The following is a 10,002-nucleotide window of genomic DNA, read 5'->3' on the forward strand; positions in this document are numbered from 1 at the left end:
CAGGCTTGCAAACCACTCTCTTCCTTTACTGGGAGCGCCCTGGGAAGGAAGAAAGACCACGCACCCTCACTTCTTAATAAACAGGAGATGGCATTGTTGCCAGATGAAATACAGGCTGCCCAGTTAAAGTTGATTTTTCAGGTAAATTATTTTTTGGTATGAAAATGTCCCCAATATTGCATGGGATACACTTATACTAAAAATTTATTCCTTGTTTATCTTTTTTTTTTTTTTCTTTTTTTGGCCATGCCATGTGGCTTATGGGATCTTACTCCCAACCAGGGATTGAACCCAGGCCCCCTGCATGGGGAGTGCAGAGTCTTAACCACTGGACCCCCAGGTAAGTCCCTCCTTGTTTATCTGAAATCAACATTTAACTGGGCATCTTGTGCTTATATACGTTAAATCTGATGATCTTATCAGGAAGCCTTCTGGGAAACACAACAATGGTATTTGCTAGCAGGAGATGCCTTATTTGTTAGCATGATATACTTGGTCCGTCTAGTGGGCATATGGTAAATATATCTGGAATCCAAGTATGTATAAGACATGACTGCCTGAAAAATGACCCGTACGTTGTGTAACTATTGAAAAATAAAGGTGTTTCATAACCAAACACCAACCTTTGGGGACCAATCATGACCACATATTTGATGACCACATACGTGGCCTACTCACGTCTCCTGCAGAAGGGCCTCCTTCATGGGAGCAGAGCTGGGTGGCACACTCCAGCTGTGACACCTGTGACTCCACTGTAGCTTCATCTCAGGCCATGAGTCTCCCAGACTGCCCCCATAGGCGGGGAGCGTGGCGTGGTGCTGGGCCATTCCTGCCTGACGCGGAGTTTCTCTAATGGTCATCTTTGGCTCGGAGACTTCCTAATGACCTGGCCAAGACCTTCTCGGGACTGCCCTGCCTGCTCGGTCCTTCCTTCCCCCTCTCCTTTCACAGGTGTCAGCCCTGCTCCACGGACTGAAGGCTCTCCTTGCCTTCCCCTACCCCACGGGCATCTCCCCCAATAAATCTATCCCGTTGAATCCCCTTTGAGCACATGCTTTGAGGAGGACAAAAACCTAGCACAAAAATGCATCACTTGGAGACCTCATTTTGCTAAATCTGATCCATGATGAGTCCAAATTAGTCAAGAAAGGACCTGGAGAGCTGGGCTGACGGTGTTGGACCACTGCCTGCCTCACCTCTGCCTCAGAATCACTTATGTCTTTGAAATTATTTGTAAAGCTTGCTGTTGGGTATTATCAGTGGTTCCCAGGAGTCCAGTTTGACAATCCAAAGCTGTGTGGTATCTCATCTGCTTTTTTTCTCATCCCTCCCAACCAGGATCCCACTAAATAAATATCTGTAGTTTATATACTTATATATACTGTAGATTTTATATATATATTTTTATATATATATATATGTATATATATATGAAAACCAAAGGCTCAAATACTGAGAATTTAACACAGTCTTTATGAACACTAGACAAGGACAAACTGAAAAGTCATGATCTACCCCTGGTACGTTGGGTGACGGATTTCTCTCCTGTGTGACTACATTCTGTTAATACCAGCAGAACCATCGTCCAAGGTTGGGCCACCCTGCCTGTTATGGTGGTGACTTGTGTTCCACAAAATTCATACATTGAGACCCTAACCCCCAACATCACTGAATTTGGAGATAGGGCCTTGAAAGAGGTAATTAAGGTTAAATGAGGTCATAAGGGTGGGGCCCTAACCCAATAAGGCTGATATCCTTATAAGAAGAGGAAGGGAGATCAGGAACGTGCTTGCATGGAGAAAGACCACATGATACAACAAGAAGGTGGCCGTCTGCAAGACAAGGAGAAAGACCAATGCTGCCGACACCTTGATCTTTGACTTCCAGCTTCCAGAACTGCGAGAGGACGAATTTCTGTTCCTGAAGCCACCTGGCATGTGGTAGTTTTTTTATGGCAGCCTGAGCTGACTAAGGCACTGGATTAATAGGCAGACAAGTGTCTACACTCATGTTTTTATGGTGGCTCCATGGAGTCATTCAGGGACCCAGGCTCCTTCCAGCTTATAGTGTTTGGCCGTCCTCTTCATCTGGCCAAGAGATGAGGGAAGGGGAAGTGTGAAGGACTGAGCAGGTTGTAACGTGGACCAGGGCTAGAAATGTGCACATCACATTCCATTGGCCAGAACTCAGTCTAAGGATGCTGAGAACATCGTTGAATTAGGTGTCCAGGAGGCAAGGGCGATGTCTGGTAACCAAACAGGCAGTTTCTGAGACAATAATATTCTCCATCCTTGAGCATTGTTGAGACCTGAAGGAGACAATGCAAGTGCAGATTTTGCTCTATGTCTGGCTCATGACCTAATAAGTATTAGCTATTCTTTTATTAGGTGTGCCGATTAGACCTGAAAATAATTGCAGATACCCAATAAGCACTGGCTGTTATCATTATTACTATCATGTCATTGTTTCAGAGTTGTATGTGAGCCCTTTCTGTAAAGCCAGTGAGCCTGAAGTGGATGGAAGTCCTCCTCCTAGAAAGGAAAATGGGTACAAAACTACTTGACATCATTTTTCTGGAGACAAACGGATATGAAAAGTGTACTCTGTGAAAAGGCAGCTTCCGCTGGAGCAGCTTCCTCTGAGCAAACAATGGAGCCCAGAGACCCAAGATTTCCTGTTTGCCTCGAAGCTCTAAACCATTCCTGTGGGAGTAGGCTAAAATATCCTTACAGGTAGAGCGAAAAAAAAAAGAGAGAATTCAATTCAGATGCCAGAGGGACTTTAGAGGTAATATAATACCCTTTCCTTCCATTCTCAGAGGAGGAGAAGGCAATAAAAAAGGTTATGAATGTCTAGAGCTATTGGCAGGAACAGATTTTAAATAACACATTTTGATTCATCAGCTTTGATCCAAAATCTTTATTATAGCAAATGGTGGTTATTAGATAAAGATGCCTCATGTATCCTCAACAAGAGAGCAATGGTACTTTCAACCCATTTGAGCTGGTTAAGCTTTCATGGATTAAAAGCCTTTTAATAATATCTGCTGAAAAGTATGTCTCTCCCAGTGCCGTGCAGTAACAAAAGTCATTGTACAACCATTATGTGAAGCTTGGACCGGAAAGATAATTGTCTCGGTTTTATAAAGTTAGAGGGAGTGATGGATTATGCCCTGACGTTTCGGCAGTGCAATTCTGTTCAATAAGCACTCAGAAATCCAGATGTTTATCTGAATTTCGGGGCCTACAGAGACACGTTTCTGCCCGTCGGCTTGTCCAGGAGCAGTTTTATCTCTTTTTGATTCTAAGGAGCCCAGTCAGGTGGCTCAACAAGAGAACAGGGATGGAGAGAAAGGACCAGGCTTTTCTCCTCTGGCACACACACCAGAGGTGGGAGTGGAAACCAGACGTTGTACTGCTTTCAGATGAAACAAGAGCCACCCCACCTATGGCGCCTGCAAACCTCCCTCTCTTGGGGACTCTTCGGGACACCCAGGACCCTGAAAGAGGCACAGGGCAGCTTTTCAGGGCAGGCCACATGCTGACATTGCCCTGTCTTCCCTGGATCCAGGTGAGCAAACGTCTGTCCAGCTTTGCCTTCTCTCCAGCACCTGAACCCACACTGAGAACCTGCTAGGAGCAGAACCCTTCTCCAGCAGAATCCATATCTCACTATCCATTAGCTTACTTTGCCTTTGAAATAATTTAATTCAATAAACCCCTTTCTCCTTCCCTCCCTTATCCCCTTCCTCACCCCCTTTCCACCTCTTTCTTTCCCATTAGCCCTCAACATCACATTCTCCTTTCTATATCATTTGTACACAATCAGACTTGAAGTTGAGGTCCTTTGCGACTGTTCCTAAAAGATCATACAAATGTGTATCTTTTACCGGGATCGCTACTCTGTGATCATAAACCCTTTCTGATCTCCTTTTCCCCCCAGTATCAGGAGCCACTTAGCTTGCATCTAGAATAACGGATGAAAAGCAAAGCTATACACCTGCCATAGGTCAGGACTCCCTTGTACTAAGACACACACACACACGCCCCTACCTGAGCCTGGGTAGCAATTTTTTTCCACCTAGCATCTGACTCCTTTCAATATCCACCAAAGAAATGAAATGGTGCAAACCATTTGGGACACTTTGTAGGAAGCTTTAACCTAAAGGACATTCATAACGCTGTTTTTCCAAAAGTGTTCTATTTAAGTGAATTCACCAGAGAACATAAAGGAAGTTTTCCCCTTCTTGATCAAAAGGTAACCTATTTTTGAGAGTGTTCTTTATTTTCTCGTGGAAAAGAGCCTAATATTGTGGCATATGCGAACAGATTAAAACAACCCCCCCCCCCCCTTCAGAGGCCAGAGATAGTAAATTACACATCCTAGGAGAAAATATGGGCTGCCAGCGGAATGTGTTAGTTTCAATTTGGTAGAAAATAAAAGAGCATCCCTTCAGTTATTGTAAAAATGCAGTTATAAAAACGAATAGGGCTTCCCTGGTGGCGCGGTGGTTGGGAGTCCGCCTGCCGATGCAGGGGACGCGGGTTCGTGCCCCCGTAATGCGGAAAGTCAGCTTTGCAGTTTTGCAGCTGTTGGTGTTATAGGGAGCAAAGAGAAAGTGAGGATGCCGACCGACCTCCCTGTTTGCTTACAGATGATACGGGAAAGAGCCATTTGGATCATCTATGATTCAGGCAATGTGTCCTCTGAAGGATAAAACCAGACCTCCTCAGAAGTCCCCGAAACCCCCTGTTGAACTTCGTAACTGTCATGTTTTGAACTGTGTTCCCCCAAATGTGTGTGTTGACGATCTTATCCCCAGTACCGTAGAATGTGCCTTTATTTGGAAAGAGCGTCTTTGGAGATTCAGTTCGTTAAGACAAGGTCATTCTGAAGCAGGATGGGCCCGGATGAGGTATCCAGTATCCGGGGCTGGCCTCACTGCACCTCCACGGGCTAAGAACAAAAACTGAGTCGATACCAGAAAAATTAGGAAGTGATGCTGTCCATGTAAACACATTGTAACCGAGCAGGACCCTATGGGGCCTTCCCCGGACAGGCATTTCCCCCCATATCCTCCGCTTTAGCTCCTCTCTGAAGTACCTAGATAATAGTATTTGATGCAAATTTCCTGAGTTGTTTTGCAGATATGAAAACCCCCCACCAAATGGAAGAACTGCTTGATGACCATGAGCCCGTAGCCCCAGGCCTCCTGGAGCCTAAGGACTGATAATGTGAACCCTTGTGAGACCACCCTGCTGCCTCGCCATCAGCCAATCAGAGAACTGTGCGCGAGCTGATCACACCCTAAGGCGCCATCCCCACCCCCCCCACCCCCCCCCAGGGCGGGTGCACTCACCTGGTCTTTAAAAACGCTTTGCCAAAGCCCTTCGGGGAGCTCGAGGCTTTTTAGGTCATGGGCCACCTCGCCTCCTCGCTGGCCCTGCAATAAACCTTTCTCTGTTCCGAACGACGACCTTTCACTTTGTTTGGCCTCCCTGTGCATCGGGCACAGGAACCTGTGTTAACAAAATAAATATGGCCGCCATACACCCATGTATTCCTCTCCTCTGAGCTCAGAGGAGACACCCACTGGGAAGATTTTCCTCCTTATTTCCTCTTTCTCAGCGTTTCCACACTGCTCTCTATACGGTCCTATTTTGTACTCAGACCTGTCAATACACACGTTTGTTTGTTTGCTTTTTTATATTGGGGTACGGTTGATTTACAATCTTGTGTTAGTTTCAGCGTACAGCAAAGTGAATCAGTTATACATATACATATACCCACTCTTTTTAGATTCTTTCCACATATAGGTCATTACAGAGTACTGAGTAGAGTTCCCTGTGCTACACAGTAGGCCCTTATTAGTTATCTATTTTATATAGAGTAGTGTGTGTATATCAGTCCCAATCTCCCAATTTATCCCTCCCTCCCCTTACCCCCGGTAACCGTAAGTTTGTTTCCTACATTTGTGACACTATTTCTGTTTAATACACACTTTATTTCAATTGTCATTCATATTCCTGAGGTCAGTGGTCAAATCCTACCCATCCTTCTACCTCTCATACTTAGAATAGAACCTGGCGTATTAATTCACCCATTTATACATTCAACAGGTTTACTGCACGCCTACAATGCCTGCTCCCAAGATAAAAGCTGGGACTATAACGGGGGTGAAACCAGACCTGCCCCAGCCCCACGAGGTCACACAGTTCCAGTGGGGAAACAAATGTCAATCAACTCTTCATGAAAAGGTGTATAAAACGACCCCTGGGCGAATTCAGAGCTCTGTGGTCCTGCTATCATGTAAAATAGCATGTGATGGGATCCGGGCTACAAAGAAAATCCACGTGGTTGCCTAAGAACGTAGAATGGTGTGGTTTGACCTGCTTTTGTAGAATCAAAGCAGTCTTCCCTGAGAGAGTAGAATTCGAGAGCCGATACCTGGAGGGTGAATAGCAGCTAACCAGGTAACAGCAGGGGAGGAATGTCAGAGCACAGGAAACCGTGGACTAAAGGACATGGAAGAGGACGGCTGCGCAGGGGCTCCGGGGGTGGGAGGCTGGAGGGTGGGCAGGGCTCGAAGGCGCCTGGCCTTGACGGAAATGTTTAAATATTTGCTTTTATTCCAAGAACAGCGGGGAGGAGGAGGTTGGTAGGGAAAAAAGAATAGGATGAGATTTCCACTTAAAATGACAGAGAATGAATCTGAGGGGCGAAGAGGGGACGTGGGGGACCAGTTAGAAGGCTCCAGCCCATCAAGGGGTGTGGCCTACGAGTCCAGGGGGAGTGAGCAAAGCTGGAATGAAATGGGGAGCAGGGAACAAAGCATGAAAATGGAGGGACACAGCGGAACCTGGAAAGATCTGTACCTACACGGATGCCCATTTACATGAATACGTGGTAGGTTATTATCTTAGGCGTCTCTTAGTTCTCGTGAGAACTGTATGGATGAGGTGAGACAGGTGAATAAATGAAAGAGTTTGGCAAATTTAAACAGGTTTCCTTATTGCTAGACATTAGCTTTTATATCCTGGCGCACCTCGTAAGTCACTTAGATAAGCTACTGTTTAAGACTTCTACGAAATAATTTGGCTGTGAAAGTATTTGTTTTCTCAGAAGCACATCTTTTTTTTTTTGGCTGTGCTGCACAGCTTGTGGGATATTAGTTCCCCTGCCAGGGATCTAACCCATGCCCCTGGAAGTGAAAATCACTGGACCACCAGGGAATTCCCAGAAGGACATCTCTTAAGAAGTGTTCCATACAAAACAGAATGGCGGGAAATTCCTTGGCAGTCCAGTGGTTAGGACTCTGCACTGTCACTGCTGAGGGCGCACGTTCAATCCCTGATTACAAGCCGATGGCCCAGCCAAAAAAAAAAAAACCTGAATCGAGAAGACAACCCAGCTGTCTCATTTTGCAGGAGGGGAAGTGGGAGGGTCTGGAGAGGAAACGGTTTCCAAATTCTCATCCTGGGAGTAGAGTCAGAAGGAGAAACCTCACCATCACCACCTTTAAAAGGGGGCACTTTGGGTTTATTCTAGCCCTGGTACCAATTCTCCCAAGGATCCAGAGCTCAGCCTTTGGAGAGCCACCCCTCTGCTCAGGACTACTTGTGCATTTGATCAGCACCACTGTCACCTACAAATTGGCACTTGCCATCTACCTCTACAAGGATCAAATTATGAGCTTCTGCAGCTGCTGACTTTCAACACCCCCTGAAAGGAGTTCAGGGTGGAGGTCAGGAAGGAGGCCCTCTGTGCTCTGGGAAAAAAACTAGCAGAACAGGTCTTCAGATATTAGATATTTTCAGGAGACGATTTATGGGTCCAATTCTTGCATCTCCTCGTATCTAGAAAAGCCCTAAAATCCTTCATGGTGACGTCGGCCCCTCGTGACGAGCAGTAACCTTCACAAGACTAGCAGCAACCTTCTGCAGAAAATATGTGCTTGATTACATCTACTCCCCCCCTTCACCAAAATCACATATATACTGACCTCGCCCCTCCCCCCCGCCAGCTCTTTGGAGCAGTTTCTCAGAGCTGTCTGACAGCTATCTGCTGTCTCCCGGACTCTAGTCCTCATTTTGCCCCAAATAAAAACTCACAACTGTCACGTTGTACTTTTTTTTTTTCAGTCGACACTACCATTCCTCAACCCTAAACAGAAAGCATCCTGCCTGCAAACCACTCCAGAGTTGGTTGTGGTCCAGCTCTGAGACGCAGTCTGTAACTTTTCCACTCATTCCTTTTGCGTGCATGCACCTTTGCACTTAAAAGTTCACGGGCTCTCTACCCAGATGCCCCCTTAAGCTGCTCTGGCGTGTTCCCAAGCAGTAATAAATGCACTGCCCCTGCCAAGAGCTGCCTTTTTCTGTGCTGAAATAGAAAAGTACCAAGAACTAAAGCTTTTGAGAAAGTACGAGAAGAAAAAGAGGCTTTGCCATCCTGGGAAGAGTCTTTAGAATTTTGCGCACGACAGATCCACACGGAGTTCTCAGAAGGCAACTGAGGGAGAGAAGGGCAGGAGGAAACATTCCCAATAAACAGAATGCAACATCAAAGGTGTCATTTTTTTTTCTGGGGTGGACTTTTGGGGTGAAAGAGTTGTAATTAATTGTGGGCAACATCTATGTCCCAGCAGAAGCCGACGGCAGTGGCCTCAGCGGTGGGCAGCCTGCTGGAAGTTGACCAAAGCCGGTCACGTGCAGTCTCGTTCATGTTTGAGGGCTTATTCTCACCTAAATGTGGTACCTAGGAGATAGGCAGGTTAGCCTGGCAAGATGGAGAGCCATTGACAACGCCCAAGGTGTGCACTTTTCCAGAGAAGGTGCTTCCCTGTCTGTGCATCCGTTTCTTCCCCTGGATGGTGGCCCTTTGCAGGCAGAGATGGGGATGGGATTCATTTTCTAGGGCAGCCACACACATGCCCCAAACTGCTTAGAACAGCAATCCATTCTCTCACAGTTCTGGAGGCCAGAAGACTGAAATCCAGGTGTGGGTGAAGCCACACTCCCTCCGAAGGCTTCGATAGTACACAGGCCTCTGACATTAGAGACACAAGTTTCTATGCCCATGACTTTCTTCCTTCCCCCAACATCCTTCTCTCAGTACCTGACACCACAGTGCATCAACCAGGGAGGCATCCTCCTTCTTCCTCTTTCTCTTGCACCCTACGTCACCTACGAGTCATGTCAACTCCACCTTCAAATCACAGCCCAATACTCCGTCTCACCCACCTTGCCCACCACTGCCCCCTGCTCATAAACTCCGTTAGGTCTCATTGTACCAAGGTCGCCCATCAATTCCTCAGCATGCCATCCCATATGACCTGACCCCATGGTCTCTGGACCTTGTCACCCTCCTCCTGTTCATGTCTACACCCCACCAGCCCCTCTCTCTTCCTTGAACCCCCCAAGCAAGACATCAAAACATCCTCACAGCCTGCTCTTTACATTTTTGTTCAGATTTCCTCCTTTTTAAATTTTTATTTATTTATTTATTTTTGGCCACACCGTGTGGCATATGGGACCTTAGTTCCCCGACCAGGGATCGAACCCGCAGCCCCTGCAGTGGAAGCGTGGAGTCTTAACCACTGGGCCACCAGGGAAGTCCCTCTCCCCCCATTTATACAACAAGGTCAGCAATTTTTTTTTCAGTAAATGCTCACATGGGAAATAGTTTTCACTGCAGGAGCCCTGTGGTCTCTGTTGCCCTTGTCACACAAAAGTGACCACAGAAAATACTTAAACAAATGACTGTGCTGTGTTCCTATAAAACTTTTTTTATGGACACTGAACTTAGAAATTCAAATCACTTTTATTAAAAAGTTTTTTTTTACTGAAGTATAGTTGATTTACCATATTGTGTTAGTTTCAGGTGTACAGCACAGCGATTCCGTTATACATATATACATGCCTTCTTCTGCTTCACTTCCCTTATAGGTTACTGCAAAATATTGAGTAGAGGGCTTCCCTGGTGGCGCAGTGGTTGAGAGTC

This window comes from Neophocaena asiaeorientalis, unplaced genomic scaffold, assembly GCF_003031525.2.
Source record: "Neophocaena asiaeorientalis asiaeorientalis breed wild unplaced genomic scaffold, Neophocaena_asiaeorientalis_V1.1 scaffold77, whole genome shotgun sequence".
Classification (NCBI taxonomy): Eukaryota; Metazoa; Chordata; class Mammalia; order Artiodactyla; family Phocoenidae; genus Neophocaena; species Neophocaena asiaeorientalis.